The following is a 9,163-nucleotide window of genomic DNA, read 5'->3' as shown; positions in this document are numbered from 1 at the left end:
AATCGCAAAAGAGAACGGAGAATTTTCGAATAGTCACTAGGTCACCTCGATGAGGATGTGTATTTCCCCAACAAGCAAATCATACTTCATCTTGACACGAGGAATAGGGCATTCAAAGCTCCCAATGAGAATCGATGAAGTTTTCTCGATAGCATTGATGCAATGTACTCGATATTGTTTCTTCGGAAAGTGGACCATATGCTCATTTGCGTTGACATGGAAAGTGACATTGCCTTTGTTGCAATCTATAACAGCCCATGCAGTGTTTAAAAAGGGTCTTCCGAGGATGACAGCCATGGCATCATCCTCGGGAATATCCAAGATAACAAAGTCTATTACGATAGTGGTGTTAGCAACCACAACACGCACATCCTCGCAAATGCCGATAGGGAAAGAAGTTGATTTGTCGGCCATTTGCAGATAGATTTCAGTGGGTGTCAACTTATCCAGTTCAAGTCTACGATACAGAGAGAGGGGCATAACACTAACACCGGCTCCAAGGTCGCATAACGCAGTTCTAACGTAGTTGCCTTTAATGGAGCAAGGTATAGTGGGCACACCGGGATCACCTAGTTTCTTAGGAGTTCCACCCTTGAAGGTATAATTAGCAAGCATGGTGGAAATCTCAACCTCAGGTATCCTCCTCTTATTAGTCACAATATCTTTCATGTACTTAGCATACAGAGACATTTTGAGCATATCTGTCTAACGCATTTGCAGAAAGAGAGGTCTGATCATTTCAACGAATCGCTCAAAGTCCTCGTCATCCTTTTTCTTGGATGGTTTGGGAGGAAAGGGCATAGGTTTCTGAACCCATGGTTCCCTTTATTTACCATGCTTCCTAGCAGTGAAGTCATTCTTATCGTATCTCTTAGTCTTAGGTTGTGGGTTATCAAGATCAACACTAGGTTCAATCTCCACATCCTTATCATTGCTAGGTTGAGCATCATCATGAACATCACTATTGAAATTATCATTAGGCTCATGTTCATCACCAGATTGTGTTACAGCATCAGAGACAGAGGCATCGTTTGGACTCTCAGGTGTAGCAGCAACAGGGTTGCTAGCGTGCAGGTTCCTATCATATTTCTTCTTCTTTCTAGGATGACTAGGTGCATCAGTAATAACTCCCTGAGAATCTTGTTCAATTCTCTTCGGATGACCCTCAGGATACAAAGGTTCCTGGGTCATTCTACCGCCTCTATTAACGACTCTAACGGAATTGTTATTCAACTCATTGAGCAAGTCATTTTGAGCTTTAAGTACTTGTTCTACCTGAGTAGTAACCATGGAAGCATGTTTACTCAGGAGTTTAAGATCATTGAAATTTTTGTCCACACAAGCACTTAAATGACTAAGCATACGAGCATTATTTTCCAATTGTCTGCTAACATAATCATTGAAACTTTGTTATTTGGCAACAAAGTTATCAAATTCATCCATGCATAAGCTAGCAGGTTTATAAAAAGGAATATCACTATCATCAAACCTACGCAGAGAATTTACTTCTACTACCTGTATCGGGTTATCGAGACCATGGATCTCTTCGATAGGTGGTAGATTTTTGACATCTTCAAATTTAATGCCTTTCTCTCGCATAGATTTCTTGGATTCTTGCATATCTTCAGGACTGAGGAATAGAATACCTCTTTTCTTCGGAGTTGGCTTAGGAGGTGGTTCGGGAATAGTCCAAGCATTCTCATTGCACAAGATGTTATTCAGTAGAATCTCATCTTGTTCTACGGTTCGTTCCCTAAAAACACTATCGACACAACTATCTAGGTGGTCTTTGGAAGCATCGGTAAGTCCATTATAGAAGATATCAAGTATTTCATTCTTCTCAAGAGGGTGATCAGGCAAGGCATTCAGTAGATGGATGAGCCTCCCCCAAGCTTGTGGGAGACTCTCTTCTGCAGCTTGAGCAAAGTTGTATATTTCCTGCAAGGAAGCTTGCTTCTTATGGGCAGGGAAATATTTTTCAGAGAAGTAGTAGACCATATCCTGGGGGCTACGCACACAACCATGAGCAAGAGAAGTGAACCAGGTCTTAGCATCATCCTTTAGCGAGAAAGGAAACAGCTTGAGTATATAGTAGTGGCGGATCTTTTCCTCACTAGTGAATAGGGTGGCTATATCGTGCAGTTTGGTAAGATCGGCTACAACAGTTTCAGACTCATAACCGTGAAAAGGCTCAGATTCGACCAGAGTGATTAACTCAGGGTCGACAGAGAATTCATAATCCTTATCGGTCACAAAGACAGGCGAAGTAGCAAACTTCGGGTCGTATTTCATCCTAGCGTTCAGAGATTTTTCTTTCCACTTGCGCGGTAATTTCTCAACATCATAGCTATCCTTACATGCAAGAAAATCCTCAGCTATCTCTCCCTCCATAACATAACGCGTATCAGGAATATCAGGCAATTCAGGCATAGGAGAGCTAGTTCTAGCAGGCAAAATAGTAGGTTCTACTTCAATAGTACCAGCAGTTTCAGAAGTATCATCACATCTAGCAGCAACTCTAGCAATATGTGTATCAAGGAATGCACCTAGTGGCAAAGCAGTATCAGGCATAGCAGGCATAGTATCAAGCATAGCATCATCAGGCATAGTATCAAGCATAGCATCATCACGCATAGCAGCATCATAAGCATCATGGACAGCAGAAGTAGCATCATCAAGCACAAGCAACATATCAAGATTTCTAGCAGGAGGCGAAGTCGCAAACTTACTCAAAACTGAAGGTGAATCAAGTGTAGAGCTAGATGGAAGTTCCTTACCTCTCCTCGTACTAGAAGGTAGGATTTTAGTTCTTGGATCTTTCGGATTCCTCATAGTGATCAGCAGACATCAATCCCAAGTGACTCAGAGAATATAGTTGTGCTTCCCCGGCAACGGCGCCAGAAAAAGCCTTGATGTCCCACAAGCATATGGGATCGCAGCAGTTTTCGAGGGTAGAGTATTCAACCCAAATTTGTTGGTTCACACAAGGGAAGCGAAAGAATATTCTGAAGTATTAGCAGCTGAGTGTGTCAGATTCAACCACACCTGAAAGATTAGTGTCTGCAAGCAAAGTATCAGTAGCGAAGTGGCATGATAGCAACGGTGCCAGAAACAATCTGTTGACAAGGCAGACTATTCCTAACTATTGTATCAATGGCGCCAGTAAAGAGCACGTGGACGGGGAACTATTCTTCCCAGGCAACGGCTCCAGAAAAGTCTTGCAACAAGTAGCAACAAAGTAGCAACGAACAGCAGTAGTAGCAGCAGCAGAGTAACAACAGCAGCAACAGTAGTAGCAAAGTGACAACAAGAGTAAAGTGGCCCAATCCCTTTTGTAGCAAGGGACAAGCCTAGACAAAGTAACATAGCGAGGACCAGTAGTAAAAGACTCGTAGGCAGTGGATCGGTGATGGATGAATATGATGGATGTGATTCATCATGTAACAGCTATAACACGGAGAGATATGTAACTAGCTCCCATTCGTCAATCTAATGTAGGCATGTATTCCGTATGTAGTCATACGTGCTTAGGGAAAAGAACTTGCATGACATCTATTGTCCATCCCTCCCGTGGCAGCGGGGGTCCTAATGGAAACTACGGGATATTAAGGTTCTCCTTTTAATAAAGAACCAGACCAACGCATTAACACTTGGTGAATACATGAACTCCTCATACTATGGTCATCTCCGGGAGTGGTTCCGGCTATTGTCACTCCGGGGTTGCCGGGTCATAACACATAGTAGGTGACTACAACTTGCAAGATAGGATCTAAAACACACATATATGGCGACAACATAATAGGTTCAGATCTGAAATCATGGCACTCGGGCCCTAGTGACAAGCATTAAGTATAGCCAAGTAGTAGCAACATCAATCCAGAACATAGTGGATACTAGGGATCAATCCCCGTCAAAAACTAACTCGATTACATGATAGATCTCATCCAACTCATCACCGTCCAGCAAGCCTACGATGAGATTACTCACGAAGGATGAAGTGCATCATGGAATTGTCGATGGAGGAAGGTTGATGATGACGATGGCGACGATTTCCCCTCTTCGGAGCCCGAAACGGACTCCAGATCTGCCCTCCAGATGAAGAACAGGATGTGGCGGTGCCTCCGTATCGCAAAACACAATGAAACCTTCTCTCTGTTTTTTCTCGAGCGAGACGGAAGATATAGAGCTGAGTTTGGGGGCGGTGGTGCCACGTGGTCCCCACAAGCCTGCACGGCGCGGCCTAGGGGGCTGGCCGCGGCCTGTGGGCTTGTGGCCCACTGGCACGCCCCCTCCGGTGGATTTTTGCGCAGGTATTTTTCTTTTATTCCAGAAAAAATCGTCGTAAATTTTCAGGACATTCCGAGAACTTTTATTTCTGCACAAAAACAACACCATGGCAATTCTGCTGAAAACAGCGTCAGTCCGGGTTAGTTCCATTCAAATCATGCAAATTAGAGTCCAAAACAAGGGCAAAAGAGTTCGGAAAAGTAGATACGACGGAGACGTATCACGCATGCTGCTTAGAAGGAGAGCCGTCCGCGCGACAAGCTAATTATGAGGAAGCTCGACGTGCACATCTCCAATGGGTCTGAGCAAAACATCACTCCCGAGGTTGCGTGGATGCAAAAGAACAATCTGCAATGGGCCGAGTCTGATAAGGAGTCTGATGAGGAGACCGAGGACGCGACTGATGAGGAGTATGTTGAGGGGTTTGATGGTTGAGTCCTCTCTAGTTCGAGCTACCACCTATGTCATAGGTGTCTTCTCTGCCTTTTTGGTGTCCCGGTGCTAAAGGGGGAGAGAGTGTAGGATTTGCGAGTTTCTTCGTTTTCGTTGTTGCTTTATTTGTTGAACATTAGTTGCTTGTTGATTGTCTTTGCTTTGTGTGTGAAACTATGAGAAGTCGTACTTTATCATATGGTGTGATACATATGCTATCTCTCCTCTATCTTTATTATCTCATTATTATCCAGTTTATTAGTAGCTTGTGAGTCTTATTATCATGTGCCCTTATCTTCATGCTCACATGCTATGCCTTGCTTCCATGCCTAATGTTTATTCTTTTATTGCAAGGATTGCCTCGTCTATAAAATCTAGGAGGAGTGCTTCTCTTTGGTTGTGCTGAACAGTCCATATCCCTTTTCTAAAATATGCACACATCCAAGGGGAGCCTGTCTCTAGTCTGTAGATTTTGGGTTTGCATATGCTATTTCTATATCCTTTAGTGCAAATCATGTATTGTCATCAATCCAACAAAAAGTGGGAGATTGTTAGGGCATATTTCTCCCTAAGTGGTTCTAGTGATTGATGACAATACATGTGCGGACTAATCGTGTGCATTGAGCATTTTAGATATTTCATGACTAGTCACAAGACGATTCGATGCCCCTCGGAGTCTTTCGAAGACGGTTGCTTTCTATATTTCTCTTTGCTGGATTTGAGTCGTAGGAAAGCCGTACTATTAAGAGGGGGTCCGCGTTGGAAAGGTTTGGTTGGAATCATCACTTACACAATTATATTGCACCACCTTTCCCTTGCTACAAATGGAGCTCCTACCTTGTTTTCCATGCATGTGTAAAAGGGCCAGCGGTAGTACCGCCCTAGGGCGGTAGTAATTTCTTACTACCGCTCCATGGGCGATAGTAGTTTTTTACTATCGCTTCGTCGGACTTTTTGCGCATCCTTTTCCCTCCACAATGGTAGGCACGGTAGTATTTTCTTACTATCGTGGTTGGTGAGTTGTCGGGCGGTAGTACCGCTCCTAGCAGCGCTAGTAGCACTCCTGGCAGTGCTAGTACCTGTAGCGACCCGACTCAAAACGAGCCAAGCCTCTGTGTATCTGTGCCATTCCTGGATCAGTATGCTGGCACACACAGTACATCAATGTATATATCAAAGTGCAATCACATGTAAATAACGTAAAACTGATATATACCTTAAAATCTCAGCGGAAACAGTCAAAGGAGTGGAGTCCCAATAAACACCAACGGCAAGTTGAGTGCCGACCGAAACCCTGAATCATACACTTACTCGTCGAAGAAAATATCTGCAACATAAAACGTTGCAGCTGTGTAGGTCAGCATATTGAATATGCCGGCAAGTCACAAAAGAGAGGGGTAAAAATATCATCTATACTATATGCATATATGGCAGGTGGGGCTGTAAGTTTTAGCGGAAAGCAAAGTTTTCTCTTACAACAACAAAGGGCTAAAAGCAAAATATTACTACGTTGTTGGTAGTTAATGAGATGGTTCCGCCAACCAGTTCTCATACCCAAGTTATCATTATTACCCACATCAAATATATATAATGGTGTTGAGAATTCCTGATAGTTTCAGTTCCTTTGGCTCAAGTTGTCCATGACCGTGGACACGGCTAATCGATTAGGTTTGAGTACTCTGCAGAGTTTTGCACACGTTCCCCACAAGATTTGTTCGCCTCCGTGTATGTCCTCGCACTTCAGGGTGTTTGAAGATCGGATGATCGAAACATGGTCTTTCAACGGGTTCCTCTGATCCTCTGTCGGTGCCCATCCAATCCTACCGTTCTTCTACATCTCGTAGCACCGCCTGTCCAGAGTCACCACGTTGTCCAACCAAGCCAGAGCCCATAATGACATGTGGTTGTGCAGGTAAGACTTGGGCCTTGAAAATATCCGTCCGTCTCTTTGAGCCTGGGTGAAGCTTTCCGCAAGATGTCATGGCGCTTCCCCATGCATCCCGGGTCGTCCACTGGTTTCTCCAAGGAGCCCATCTAAACCGTCCTTCACCCAAAGGTATATTTCGTTCTGAGGTCTTGCAAGTCTTGGAGTCTTCAGGTCTTGATTATTAAGTTCTCACAACACTCATGGTAAACACTCAACCAAACCCCGTCTACTAGGAGCATAGCATAATAACGTCCCGGCCAAAGTAACAAGGGTGTGGGTGCCTACCACCTAATACTACATCAAGATCTAAAATTTCCAAGTACCTACTTTGCATGCAATTGGGTGAAAAAGCTAGAACTACAATGCATGTAAAACATAGGTAATAATATGATCAATGTGACTTGCCTGATATTACTTGATGAAGATAGTCGCTCTCATAATCTTGATAATTCTACTCGTCACACTCCGAGCAATCTATCGTAAATGAAATAACATTCATCAAACATTCATGCCAAAAGTAAGAATCAAAAGAACATAAAAACAAAACATGTCTTGGTGCAAAATAACAACATACCAAGATTTAATAAGAAAATATCGGGCCTTATGGTGTTGTAAAAGGAACGGTGAAAGGGGTCAACTCAAAAGAGTCAAAGGATGATCAACTATCGCTATATAAGCTCGACTTGCATACACTATGGGAGATGATCAAAAATATTGAGAGAACAACATGAATGTTGTTTGACAAATAATTTAAGACATAAGAATTTATTTGTAGAAAGAATTTATTGAAATGGAGCACTACAACGCAAGTTATAGCGAATTGAAGTACGAATAGAATTTGAATTCCATAAAGGTCAAAAGTTTTTGAATTGGAGCATGGTTGTTATGACTAGAAAGTACATAACACAAGTGTTTAGGGGCAAAAGAAATCAATGGAAAAGGTGCTACTGTTTGCAAGGTAAGATCAAATGAATGTTCGAATACAAATTTGAATCGCTCAAATTTGTAAGGTTCAAAGGTCGAAACTAATGATGCTACTGGATATAGGAGATCAATATGAACATGTAGAAAAAAAGAATTACTAGATTTGAAATAGCGGATCAAAAGATACAAATACTTCAATATAACATTGAATCAGCTTAGAACGATGTGAACACTTTTGGGCACTAATAGATAAATCTGATTTGATCAAAATTATAAGTCAAAAAATTAAAACTAGTGATATAAATGGGAAGATTACTTTGATACGAATCCGACGCAATTGGATTCATCTAAAACGGAGCTATGGATAAAAAGATATGATCAAAAGAAGTTTGAATATGAGTTGAACAAATTTCAAAAATTGAAAATTTCAAAAAAGCTGATATGATAGGTTCACCGGATAGGTGGGATCAAGACGAAACTCTAGGCGTTGGTTTCATCTAATTCGGACAAACAAGTAAAAAGTTGTGGCTATTTGAAAAATCAGGTCCAAGCTGTTTTACGGAAGAAAAGGGATATGTCTAAAAGAATTCTAGGACTAATGTATAAATACGAAGACTAATTAATATATCTAATTACTCTATCGTATAGTAATGTAAGAATACTACTCTAGAAATAATAAAGTACGGGAGTATAAAAAAATACGAAGAGAAATATCTTTAGAATGCAGAGTAAGAATTAATTTCAATGAGGAGACGACTTCGAGAAATCCCATCGAAGAGAAAATAATATTTTTATTTAATAAACCTAGTCAAACCAAAAGATTGATTTAACCAGAAATAGATGATTTTGGATGCTCATATGGATCTATATTTATAGGTGGAAAGAAGATCTAAAAGTCATTAGGTAGGCAATGTGGAACTAAACATATACGTAAAGAGGAAAAAAGGAGGGACCAAATGCCCATGGGCCAAGTAAATTTCGGTTAGCCCACAGGCAAGTCCGGCTAGGCGTTTTTTTTATTTCGGATGAACAGTATTTCCTGGTGAACAGTGCCTTTTTTATTTTTAAAAATAAATAGCGAAAAAAAATATAAACGAAATTAAGAGAATATTTTATATAGGCGTATTATATATCAAAAAATTTAGAATAAAATTTCCTACAACATGAACATTTTATTTTTCACAAAATAAAAACTTTATAAAAAATTATTTTTTTTAAATTCAATAAAATCCAAATTTTGTCTTCAAATTTTTTGGCACTATTTTTCTTCTGACTTTTATTTTTTGGGGGGTGTCATGTTACCTTCTCTCTTTCTTGCTTGACAAGTATATTATGAGGAAAAAAAATTGTGGTTGAAATCTTGTGCCACAAATAAAATTCAAATCAAAAAACCAAAGGAAAAATTAAATGCCACATTCATTCAAGTTCTTTATAGTTGAAGAAGTCATGTTATCTTCTCTCACTGATTTTAAATGGATGAATTTGAATTCAAAAGAAAAATGGGAAAATCATTTTATTCCCTCTCATTCAAAAGTTTTAAAAAGTTTTAAATTTCACCCAAGTTTCAATCACTCAAACAAACAAACAATCAAT

The sequence above is a fragment of the Hordeum vulgare genome, chromosome 3H (assembly GCF_904849725.1).
Source record: "Hordeum vulgare subsp. vulgare chromosome 3H, MorexV3_pseudomolecules_assembly, whole genome shotgun sequence".
NCBI classification, from domain to species: Eukaryota; Viridiplantae; Streptophyta; class Magnoliopsida; order Poales; family Poaceae; genus Hordeum; species Hordeum vulgare.
Note: the sequence above shows the minus strand (reverse complement) of the source record.